Source organism: Schistocerca piceifrons, chromosome 7, assembly GCF_021461385.2.
Source record: "Schistocerca piceifrons isolate TAMUIC-IGC-003096 chromosome 7, iqSchPice1.1, whole genome shotgun sequence".
Classification (NCBI taxonomy): domain Eukaryota; kingdom Metazoa; phylum Arthropoda; class Insecta; order Orthoptera; family Acrididae; genus Schistocerca; species Schistocerca piceifrons.
The window spans coordinates 444310216-444322589 of record NC_060144.1 but is presented as its reverse complement, the minus strand read 5'-3'; positions in this window follow the sequence as shown (position 1 = coordinate 444322589).

Here is a 12374-nt window from a genome sequence, read left to right as displayed (position 1 = left end):
ATTCTCATTATAGTAAAGGACGTAATAAATATTCCTCAAGGCTAATTAATAATGTTGTCACATAATGAAATTAAATACCACTTTGGTGTAATTATTTAAAGTAAAGTAAAGTAAAGTTCTATGTGCTGACTTGGCAAAAAAATCATAAGAAATTTTGGTCTTATGTCAAAGCGGTAGGTGGATCAAAACAAAATGTCCAGACACTCTGTGACCAAAATGGTACTGAAACAGAGGATGACAGACTAAAGGTCGAAATACTAAATGTTTTTTTCCAAAGCTGTTTCAAAGAGGAAGACTGCACTGTAGTTCCTTCTCTAGATTGTCGCACAGATGACAAAATGGTAGATATCAAAATAGACGACAGAAGGATAGAGAAACAATTAAAATCGCTCAAAAGAGGAAAGGCCGTTGGACCTGATGGGATACCAGTTCGATTTTACACAGAGTACGCGAGGGAACTTGCCCCCCTTCTTGCAGCGGTGTACCGTAGGTCTCTAGAAGAGCGTAGCGTTCCAAAGGATTGAATAAGGGCACAGGTCATCCCCGTTTTCTAGAAGGGACGTCGAACAGATGTGCAGAACTATAGACCTATACCTCTAACGTCTATCAGTTGTAGAATTTTGGAACACGTATTATGTTCGAGTATAATGACTTTCCTGGAGACTAGAAACCTACTCTGTAGGAATCAGCATGGGTTTCGAAAAAGACGGTCGTGTGAAACCCAGCTCGCGCTATTCGTCCATGAGACTCAGGGGCCATAGACATTGGTTCACAGGTAGATGTCGTGTTTCTTGACTTCCGCAAGGCGTTCGATACAGTTCCCCACAGTCGTTTAATGAACAAAGTAAGAGCATATAGACTATCAGACCAATTGTGTGATTGGATTGAGGAGTTCCTCGATAACAGAACGCAGCATGTCATTCTCAATGGAGAGAAATCTTCCGAAGTAAGAGTGATTTCAGGTGTGCCACAGGGGAGTGTCATGGGACCGTTGCTGTTCACAATATACGTAAACGACCTGGTGGATGACATCGGAAGTTCACTGAGGCTTTTTGCAGATGATGCTGTGGTGTATCGAGAGGTTGTAACAATGGAAAATTGTTCTGAAATGCAGGAGGATATGCAGCGAATTGACGCATGGTGCAGGGAATGGCAATTGAATCTCAATGTAGACAAGTGTAATGTGCTGCGAATAGATAGAAAGATTGATCCTTTATCATTTAGCTACAAAATAGCAGGTCAGCAACTGGAAGCAGTTAATTCCATAAATTATCTGGGAGTACGCATTAGGAGTGATTTAAAATGGAATGATCATATAAAGTTGATCGTCGGTAAAGCAGATGCCAGACTGAGATTCATTGGAAGAATCCTAAGGAAATGCAATCCGAAAACAAAGGAAGTAGGTTACAGTACGCTTGTTCGCCCACTGCTTGAATACTGCTCAGCGGTGTGGGATCCGTACCAGATAGGGTTGATAGAAGAGATAGAGAAAATCCAACGGAGAGCAGCGTGCTTCGTTACAGTATCGTTTAGTTCAAATGGCTCTGAGCACTATGGGACTTAACATCTATGGTCATCAGTCCCCTAGAACTTAGAACTACTTAAACCTAACTAACCTAAGGACATCACACAACACCCAGCCATCACGAGGCAGAGAAAATCCCTGACCCCGCCGGGAATCGAACCCGGAAACCCGGGCGTGGGAAGCGAGAACGCTACCGCACGACCACGAGATGCGGGCAATCGTTTAGTAATCGCGACAGCGTTACGGAGATGATAGATAAACCCCAGTGGAAGACTCTGCAGGAGAGACACTCAGTAGCTCGGTACGGGATTCTTTTAAAGTTTCGAGAACATACCTTCACCGAAGACTCCAGCAGTATATTGCTCCCTCCTACGTATATCTCGCGAAGAGACCATGAGGATAAAATCAAAGAGATTACAGCCAACACAGAAGCATACAGACAATCCTTCTTTCCACGAACAATACTAGACTGGAATAGAAGGGAGAACCGATAGAGGTACTCAGGGTACCCTCCGCCACACACCGTCAGGTGGCTTGCGGAGTATGGATGAAGATGTAGATGTAGATAGTCATCCGCATTACACAGTTGAGCAAACGACACGCCTTGTCTGGTAGAGGAAAGTGACAGAAGCCACATTCCCCTAAGAAAATATCTAGAACTGTGTGCTGTACATATAGGTTCACATCCGTTGCAAATTTCTTAGGGAAGTAATTACCCTGCATTGGCTGTTTTTATTTTTGGTATAAACACTTTAATTCATTATTTTGCGCTGTTAGTCAATTTCAAACACCTCCATCGCAGTGAAAAACTATAATCCCAAACATTATTTTCCATACACTAGTGCGGATTAATTTCCATCTAATGGTACCTCTAACAAATGTTGCTTGTGGAAGTTGTGGTAACGGGCACAACACAGATGCTCTGTATGTAAAATAGCAAAATATAAGACACCCTTTGGTGACGCTAGTTGGTTATATATTCTGTGTCGGATGGCCTGATCCCCCGTCATCTTGGTATTGTCGCCCCTTGGAAGCGTGTTTCTTGTACCTTGCATACTATCACAACAGACTGCGCTGCCCAATGGTGAAGTTAGACTACCACCATAAGGATTCCAACAATTTTCAGATGAGTAGAAATTCCAGGGCAGGTTCCCATCCGTGGCTCGAATTCAGATGGGCGTCTCAGCACCAACTGTCCTCTGGCCCGGGAGTTCTTTTGCCCCATTCAACAGGCTGTCGCGAAGGTAAACAGGTCCACAGCAACAGCAAACCCCGAACAGCACAGTGTTCCTCCAGTAAGTCAAATGACTGTGTTAAGTTGTTTGTGGCCGTTTTGAGCGTGCATTTCGAATTGCTAAATTTTCTTGTTAAGTCCATAAGGCGAGTGGGTGTCATACTTACTGAACGTGCATACTTCGTCATTTGTCATGCCAGTTTCCTGTGTTACATTTTTATCCTTTTAGTGAGCTGTACTATTAAGAGATTGCCGGCCGCGGTGGTCTAGCGGATCAGGCGCTCAATCCGGAACCGCGCGACTGCTACGGTCGCAGGTTCGAATCCTGCCTCGGGCATTGATGTGTGTGATGTCCTTAGGTTAGTTAGGTTTAAGTAGTTCTAAGTTCTAGGGGACTGATGACCACAGATGTTAAGTCCCATAGTGCTCAGAGCCATTTGAACCATTTGTTAAGAGATTTGTTTTAAAACTTCGCTGCTGGTTAGCATTTTCTATGCTGTCTACGCTATCAGGCTGATGTGTATGAACATGACAGCGTTAGTAGGAAATTTATTAATATTTCTGCGTTACAGGGGAGCACAGGATTATTATTGTTACAGTTAAGAAGCCCTGAAAATGGTCTCACTGTGTCGTCCTACGTACCTGTTGTCAGGTGCTTCAATGACAACTAATGCAAAGTAAAGGGCTGCCTCAACATAGTATTTCATTTCTGAATGCAGTAGCTGATACTAGGCTAATAAAGGTATCTATCTCCTTTTATTAAAGCAGCTGCCCATCTACTTAAACATGCGAGCATCTGTTGTAAATTTTGGAAGATTGAGCCACATTTTCGGTGAGATCGACTCGTTGTAATATTGTTATCGTTTTCCGTTACCTACGTTTCGCCTAAATTTCCTGCGCCAGTGAGCGACGATAAATTTAAGAATTTCGAACTTACTGTTTGTGGCCCTTTTTGTGGCCCATCAATAACTGCGTTAACTATTAATTTTTCTTAAACTGATGAAGAAAAATACCTTTTTTGCTTTTAATAAACTTCACTTTGCTTGTTGCCGCAAGATTCTTTCCTGTATTTATTTTAACTGTTCTTGTTGTTGTGGTCTTCAGTCCTGAGAGCGGTTTGATGCAGCTCTCCATGCTACTCTATCCTGTGCAGGCTTCTTCATCTCCCAGTACCTACTGCAACCTACATCCTTCTGAATCTGTTTAGTGTATTCATCTCTTGGTCTCCCTCTACGATTTTTACCCTCCACGCTGCCCTCCAATACTAAATTGGTGATCCCTTGATGCCTCAGAACATGTCCTACCAACCGATCGCTTCTTCTGGTCAAGTTGTGCCACAAACTTCTCTTCTCCCCAATCCTATTCAATACCTCCTTATTAGTTATATGATCTACCCATCTAATCTTCAGCATTCTTCTGCAGCACCACATTTCGAAAGCTTCTATTCTCTTCTTGTCCAAACTAGTTATCGTCAATGTTTCACCTCCATACATGGCTACACTCCATACAAATACTTTCAGAAAGACTTCCTGACACTTAAATCTATACTCGATGTTAAAAAATTTCTCTTCTTCAGAAACGATTTCCTTGCCATTACCAGTCTACATTTTATATCCTCTCTACTTCGACCATCATCAGTTATTTTACTCCCTAAATAGCAAAACTCCTTTACTACTTTAAGTGTCTCATTTCCTAATCTAATCCCCTCAGCATCACCTGATTTAATTTGACTACATTCCATTATCCTCGTTTTGCCTTTGTTGATGTTCATCTTATATCCTCCTTTCAAGACACTGTCCATTCCGTTCAACTGCTCTTCCAAGTCCTTTGCTGTCTCTGACAGAATTACAATGTCATCGGCGAACCTCAAAGTTTTTATTTCTTCTCCATGGATTTTAATATCTACTCCGAATTTTTCTTTTGTTTCCTTCACTGCTTGCTCAATATACAGATTGAACAACATTGGGGAGAGGCTACAATCCTGTCTCACTCCCTTCCCAACCACTGCTTCCCTTCAATGCCCCTCGACTCTTATAACTGCCATCTGGTTTCTGTACAAATTTTAAATAGCCTTTCGCTCCCTGTATTTTATCCCTGACACCTTCAAAATTTGAAAGAGAGTATTGCAGTCAACATTGTCAAAAGATTTCTCTAAGTCTACAAACGCTACAACCGTAGGTTTGCCTTTCCTTAATCTAGCTTCTAAGATAAGTCGTCGGGTCAGTATTGCGTCACGTGTTCCAATTATTCTACGGAAAACAAACTGATTTTCCCCGAGGTCGGCTTCTACCAGTTTTTCCATTCGTCTGTAAAGAATTCGCGTTAGTATTTTGCAGGTGTGACTTATTAAACTGATTGTTCGGTAATTTTCACATCTGTCAGCACCTGCTTTCTTTGGGATTGGAATTATTATATTCTTCTTGAAGTCTGAGGGTATTTCGCCTGTCTTATACATCTTACTCACCAGATGGTAGAGTTTTTTCAGGACTGGCTCTCCCAAAGTCGTCAGTAGTTCTAACGGAATGTTGTCTATGCCCGGGGCCTTGGTTCGACTCAGGTCTTTCAGTTCTCTGTACAACTCTTCACGCAGTATCGTATCTCCCATTTCATCTTCATCTACATCCTCTTCCATTTCCATAATATTGTCCTCAACTACATTGCCCTTGCTCTATACGCTCTATATACTCCTTCCATCTTTCTGCTTTCCCTTCTTTGCTTAGAACTGGGTTTCCATCTGAGCTCTTGATATTCATACAAGTGGTTCTCTTTTCTCCAAAGGTCTCTTTAATCTTCCTGTAGGCCGTATCTATCTCACCCCTAGTGAGATAAGCCTCTACATCCTTACATTTGTCCTCTAGCCATCCCTGCTTGGCCATTTTGCACTTCCTGAGACGTTTGTATTCATTTTTGCCTGCTTCATTTACTGCATTTTTTATTTTCTCCTTTCATCAATTAAATTCAATATTTCTTCTGTTACCCAAGGACTTCTACTAGCCCTCGTCTTTTTACCTAATAGATCCTCTGCTGCCTTCGCTACTTCATCTCTCAAAGCTACCCATTCTTCTTCTACTGCATTTCTTTCCCCCATTCCTGTTAATTGTTCACTTATGCTCTTCCTGAAACTCTGTAAAACCTCTGGTTTAGTCAGTTTATCCAGGTCCCATCTCCTTAAATTCCCACCTTTTTGCAGTTTCTTCAGTTTTAATCTACAGTTCATAACCAATAGATTGTGGTCAGAGTCCACAGCTGCCCCTGGAAATGTCTTACAATTTAAAAACTGACTCCTAAATATCTGTCTTACCATTGCAAAATCTGTCTGAAACCTGTCAGTATCTCCAGGCTTCTTCCATGTATACAACCTTCTTTTACGATTCTTGAACCAAGTGTTAGCTATGATTAAGTTGTGCTCTGTGCAAAATTCTACCAGACGGCTTTCTCTTTCTTATCTTAGCCCCAATCCATATTCACCTACTACGTTTCCTTCTCTCCCTTTTCCTGCTACCGAATTCCAGTCACCCATGACTATCAAATTTTCGTCTCCTATCACTATCTGAAAAATTCCTTTTATTTCATCATACATTTCTTCAATTTCTTCGTCATCTGCAGAGCTAGTTGGCATATAAACTTGTACTACTGTAGTAGGCGTGGGCTTCATGTCTATCTTGGCCACTATAATGCATTGACTATACTGTTTGTAGTAGCTTACCCGCACTCCTATCTTTTTATTCATTATTAAACCGACTCCTGCATTATCCCTATTTTATTTTCTATTTATAACCCTGTATTCGCCTGACCAAAAGTCTTGTTCCTCCTTCACTAATTCCCACTATATCTAACTTTAACCTATCCATTTCCGTTTTTAAATTTTCTAACCTACCTGCCCGATTAAGGGATCTGACATTCCACGCTCCGATCCGTAGAACGCCAGTTTTCGTTCTCCTGATAACGACGTCCTCCCGAGTAGTCCCCGCCCGGAGATCCGAATGGGGGACTATCTTACCTCCGGAATATTTTACCCAAGAGGACGCCATCATTTAACCATACAGTAAAGCTGCATGTCCTCGGGAAAAATTACGGCTGTAGTTTCCCCTTGCTTTCAGCCGTTCGCCGTACCAGCACAACAAGGCCGTTTTGGGTAGTGTTACAAGGCCAGATCAGTCAAACATCCAGACTGTGGCCCCTAAAACTACTGAAAAGGCTGCTGCCCCTCTTCAGGAACCACACGTTTGTCTGGCCTCTCAACAGATACACCTCCGTTATACTTGCAACTACGGTACTAGAAGACGTTTTACTCAAATATCTAGTTTATACGATTCCCTAAGCTGCATGTATGTGCTACTTGAGTTCACTTATTTTTACCCCAAGGCAGTTGATCTAAGCTTAATTTTGCGTGTCCCTTGATGGCAGTCCATTTTGGTTAAAGAAACTAAAATAAATATTTGCTAATACCGTCGTCCGTCGTCAGGTGGTTTTCAGTCTCTAACTTGTAACTAGACATTGTCTTCGAATTATTTTATCTTACCTTCAATGGCCTCACCTGTATTCTAGTCTGTCAATCTGTGCATGTTAAGTAAACTTTTCAGGCGTATCACTTACTATAAACTTATAACTGGCCATTGTCCGAAAAATTTTTTTTATCTTACTTGCCAGAAGGCCATGGTCATCTTAAAGTTATCGGGATACTATGTTTTCATGTTTTGTTCTCTCTCTCTCTCTCTCTCAACTGGTTATTAAGCTTATCTTTGTCTGTCGTGCTAAATGACCAGTAACCACCGCTCTTGCTAAATTACTTTCTCAGTGGAGAATTGTAACACTTATTTATTCTGCCCTGCGTGGTGGTTTTTCCAGATCCTTATGAGCTTGAACGCTGATTTGTTACTAGTTGTTTATTTTGTGACTGTTCATGTTAATAAAGTGTTGCAAAAATTTTACATCCTTTAATGGACCTGACACCATACCATTCACCCTAACAGCTTCCCACTGCTTTTGTTGTTCAGAGTTTTAATGAAATACTTGTTCCGGTCTACATCTCACTTCTGTCTGACACAATACTTCGACTTGACAAGTTAGACCTCTTTACAAATTCTCAAAATTTGGCCTAAAGTCAAGCACTGGCTACTCCTTATATTAGACAAATGCCTAATGTATTTTAACTATCAGAGTGGCTCATTCTAAAAATGTTACATTGTAAGTTTCACTTTTCACAATATTTGACTCAATTGTATACTCATCTGAAAAGCATTGTCGATAATTTTAAGGAGTCATTTTACAGAATAATGGCAAAAACTGATCGTTTAATAAGACAGAAATGAATAGTTCCCCTGCAGAAATGATGAAGAATGGAATACGTGCTAAGATTTTAAGAAAATGTGACAGAGCGTTAAAACAAACCACGAAAAAATATCCATGCTATTGGAGAGCTGCAGAGGGTGAAATATAGGGGAAGAAAGATATTGGAATACATGCACAATAAAACTGTAACGGCTTAGTGCAGGTGGCAAGATGAACACAAGAGAGAAAGTCGCAACGAGCTGCATAGTCATTCATAAGGCTGGAGGAAAGGAAAACTTCAGACCAAAATTATAGTTAGACCAGAATTATAGTTACATAAATGTGAGTAAAACTCATTGGGCTATAATTTAGGGATTTCAGCTACCAGTAAACACGGTTGCAACTGGTGTCACAGCATCTACGAGGTGAAAGTTTCCCCAGCGTCAGTCAGCCCAGCACATCGGCTGAGCAGGTGTATTCTTTCTGTTGCTAGTCCAATGGAGAACCAGCAATATTGTACAATAAGTTTGGCAGCTATGTGTCAGAGTCCGCCTCGTCAGGAGAAAGGGACCGGGTTCGGTTCCCTGTATGATCGGATATTTTTTCCACTCGGGGACTGAGTGCTGTGTTGCCCATACGTTCTTACCGTCATAATAGACATGCCACTGTTGAAGTGGCTGAATGACCACCCCACGAGACCCAATAAAGTGAAAGAAAAATTATGAGTGAGCTATGTCGATGTATGAGCCTCGATAGATCGGGATCGAGCCGTAGTTTTTCGGCTCTTAAACACAAGCTAAGCATCTGGTCTACATAATCGATGTCTGAGTGTTGTAGAGAGACAGCAGAAGCAGCAGAGTTGCAGACACAGAGGGGAACACGAGCATGGCGTGGTAGTCAGCAGGTAACTGTCTGCAGGTAACTGTGGTCACCAAGAGAGCGAGCGCCTAGCTGATCAGTATGGCACTGCTGGGTACTGGCACACGCACCGGGAAGAAAGGCGGACCCTGCGGCTGTTGGCGGTGCGGACAGCGCATGGAGGGACGTCGCAGCGTTAGATGCTTCTCGGCTACCGCAGCTCGTGGTCTAGTGGCTAGCGTTGCTGTCTCTCGATCACGGGGTCCCGCGTTCCTTCCCTCGCCTCAAATAGTCAACTACAGTAATCTACAAGGGTGAGTCAAATTAAAACCTTAGATTTGTAACAACAAATCGAAATTTTGCGCCGTTATCCTGTAAGTTTGTAAGCGTGCTACAAACAGCGTGCAGAATGGCCTGTAGGTGGCAGCGTAGTGCAGATGCACACATACCGTCGCAGTGTCAGTATAAAGATGACCACCCCACTTGCGACTTGCACCACGGAAGAACAGCGTTCTGTTATTCGATTTTTGCGTAGTGAAGGTGTGAAACCTGTGAAAATTCATAGGCGAATGAAGGTTCAGTACGGTGATGCATGTTTGTCACAGCAGCAAGTCTAGGAATGGAGAAGGAAGTTCGCAAATGGTGTGACTTCAGTGGAAGATGCTCCTCGTCCAGGTCAGGCACGACGAGTTGTGACTCCACAGAACATTTCAGCAGTTGAAGCCATAGTGATGGAAAACCACCGACTGACACTGAATGACATTGCAGCATGTTTACGGATTAGTCATGGGTCAACACACCACATTGTGCATGATGTGCTCCAGTTTCACGAAGTGTCTGCAATATGGGTGCCATGGCAGCTGAGTCCTAATATGAGGGAACGACGTGTTGGTGCTTGTGAAGAACTTCTTCGGCGCTTTGAACGAGAAGGTGATGGCTTCCTTGCAAGAATTGTTACTGGGGACGAAACCTGAGTTCACTTCCACCATCCGGAAGCGAAGAGAGCGAGCGAGGTATGGCGCCATTCGTCATCACCAAAACCAAAGCAGTTTCGAACAGAACCATCAGCAGGAAAGGCTATGCTGACTCTCTTTTGGGACGAAAAAGGCGTCATTTTGGAGCATTACATGCCTAGAGGGACCACTGTGGTGGTGGTTGTTGGGATGTTTAAGGGGGGCTAAACAGCTAAGGTCATCAGTCCCCCATGAGGGACCACTGTCACCAGTGCATCATACACAGATCTCCTAAAAAAAATCATCTGTGGCCTGCAATCAAATAAAAGCGACGAGTATTGTTGTCAGCAGGTGTCCTTTTGCAACATGACAAATCAAGGCCCCACACTGCCCGTACAACAGTTGCAACAATCACAGACCTGCATTTTAAGTGTTCCTCATCCGCCATACTCACCAGACCTAGCCGCAAGTGATTTCCATATGTTTGGATGACTCAAACACGCAATGGGAGGAAAGCAGTTCCGTTCTGATTAAGAGGTACGCCACGCGGTGCATGAGTGGTTGCGCGGACTACCAAAAGAATTTACTTTCTAAAGGAATTTATGAATATTGTAAGCGCTGGAGGACTTGCATTGAGTCTGGGGGAAATTATGTTGAAAAGCGGTACAGCCTTCTACCACTTCTGCACAATAAATAATATTCAGAAAAATATTTAAAGTTTTCATTTGACTCACCATCGTATAGTGTTTCCTCATAGTGAAATCAGTGCTACAAAGTGCTTCTCGCTAAACATCCGTCATGCTCTCAGCCAAATCAAAGTCAACAGTACGCCCAATAGTACTACTAGTGTCTTTCTTTGTTTGTACTATATTGTCTAGGTTACAAACATTAATTAGTGATAAGTATCAACTACTCATAATTTTTTAATATTTTACTTTACTATGTGCTATATAAAATTTATATTGTTTACTCACACTCTCCTCTCTGCTTCTCTCATATAATATGACATAATAATTTACCTGTAATCTGCAGTATATGTGAAAATTTCTTCAGCTTCTGCTCCATCTGTCTTGCTGATGTTTTCTCTCGCACTGTCCAACCTATCAGTGCTGGCTATAGGAAGATATCAAACACCACATGCACAATAAGCCTGTGGCACCACAAAGTACATCGCATACACAAGTTTGAACTCATAATCAATGTATTGACGCTAGATATAGATCATTACGCCTGTCCTGCAATGGTTTACGCACAAAAAAGACGACAAATGCCCATGGAAAAGTGTTCGAGGAACAACAAAAAGTGAAAAATGCAAAAGAAAAGAATATACAAACGAAAACCTATGAAAATGACAGTAATGTTAACCAACCAGAGGAATATAGTAGGTTAATAGAATGAACTGTTTAAAAAGTATCGTTGTTAATAATTTAAGTAAATATATATGGTTACAAAAAAAGGTTCGGTTCCCGGCCGGTTTGGGGATTTTATCTGCCCGGGGACTGGGTGTTGGTGTTTTGGTTCAAATGGCTCTGAGCACTATGGGACTTAACATCTGAGGTCATCAGTCCCCTAGAACTTAGAACTACTTAAACCTAACTAACCTAAGGACATCACACACATCCACGCCCGAGGCAGGATTCGAACCTGAGACCGCAACGGGCGCGCGGTTCCAGACTGAAGTGCCTAGAACCGCTCGGCCACACAGGCCGGCTGTTAGTGTTTTCCTCATCATTTCACCAACATCATCATCGTTCGTGGCAGTGGCTAAATTGGACTGTGTAAAAATTGGGGCTTTGTAGGGGCGCTGAAGACCGCACAGTTGACCGCCCCACAAACCAGTCATCACCATCATTCTCGGCTACCATTTATCACCGTGCATGGATCAACAAGGCATCAACTAGGGTAGAGGATCGTGTAGTTGATGTTCGACTGAGTACTAAGACAGGTGGTACTTGAATCTGGGGATTCGGCAGATTTAATAACCAATGAAGCAACGTTGATGGTGGTTGCGAACGTAATTAAAGCGTGTTACAGTTCCATTCTAGACAAAGTAGACTCTTACTGTCAAGTAAGTAGGACTCTTTCCCTACTGTAGCTGATTGGTGGTAATTTGATAACTAATGTTCAGTTTTGTTGCGTTGTTCATGTTAAGTCAGGGAGAAAGAGTTACATTGAAGTTTTGAGAAACAGTCCGGTAAAAGTGGTGGGTAATGTTGAAGAAATAAACTACTTTTATTTACCAGGCTCAAGTTTAATATGGATGCGTATTTCATATGGTTTTTAAATGGGTGTACACGCTTGCTAATGCCAAGAGAAGCTTTATAAAGTTTCTGACGTATTGCAAAACTAGTGTATCTAGAGGGCAGGTGTCCAAAGTTCATGGGGTCTGTAAAAGTCTAGTACGACAGTTAACAGTATATGAAGTTTTTTTTAAGTTGTAATTTTTATTAATTGGTATTCTACATAAAACTGAAAAGATAATTTACTTTTGTAGATAATATTTAGAGAATTACACCTTTTTCCCGTAGCTGAG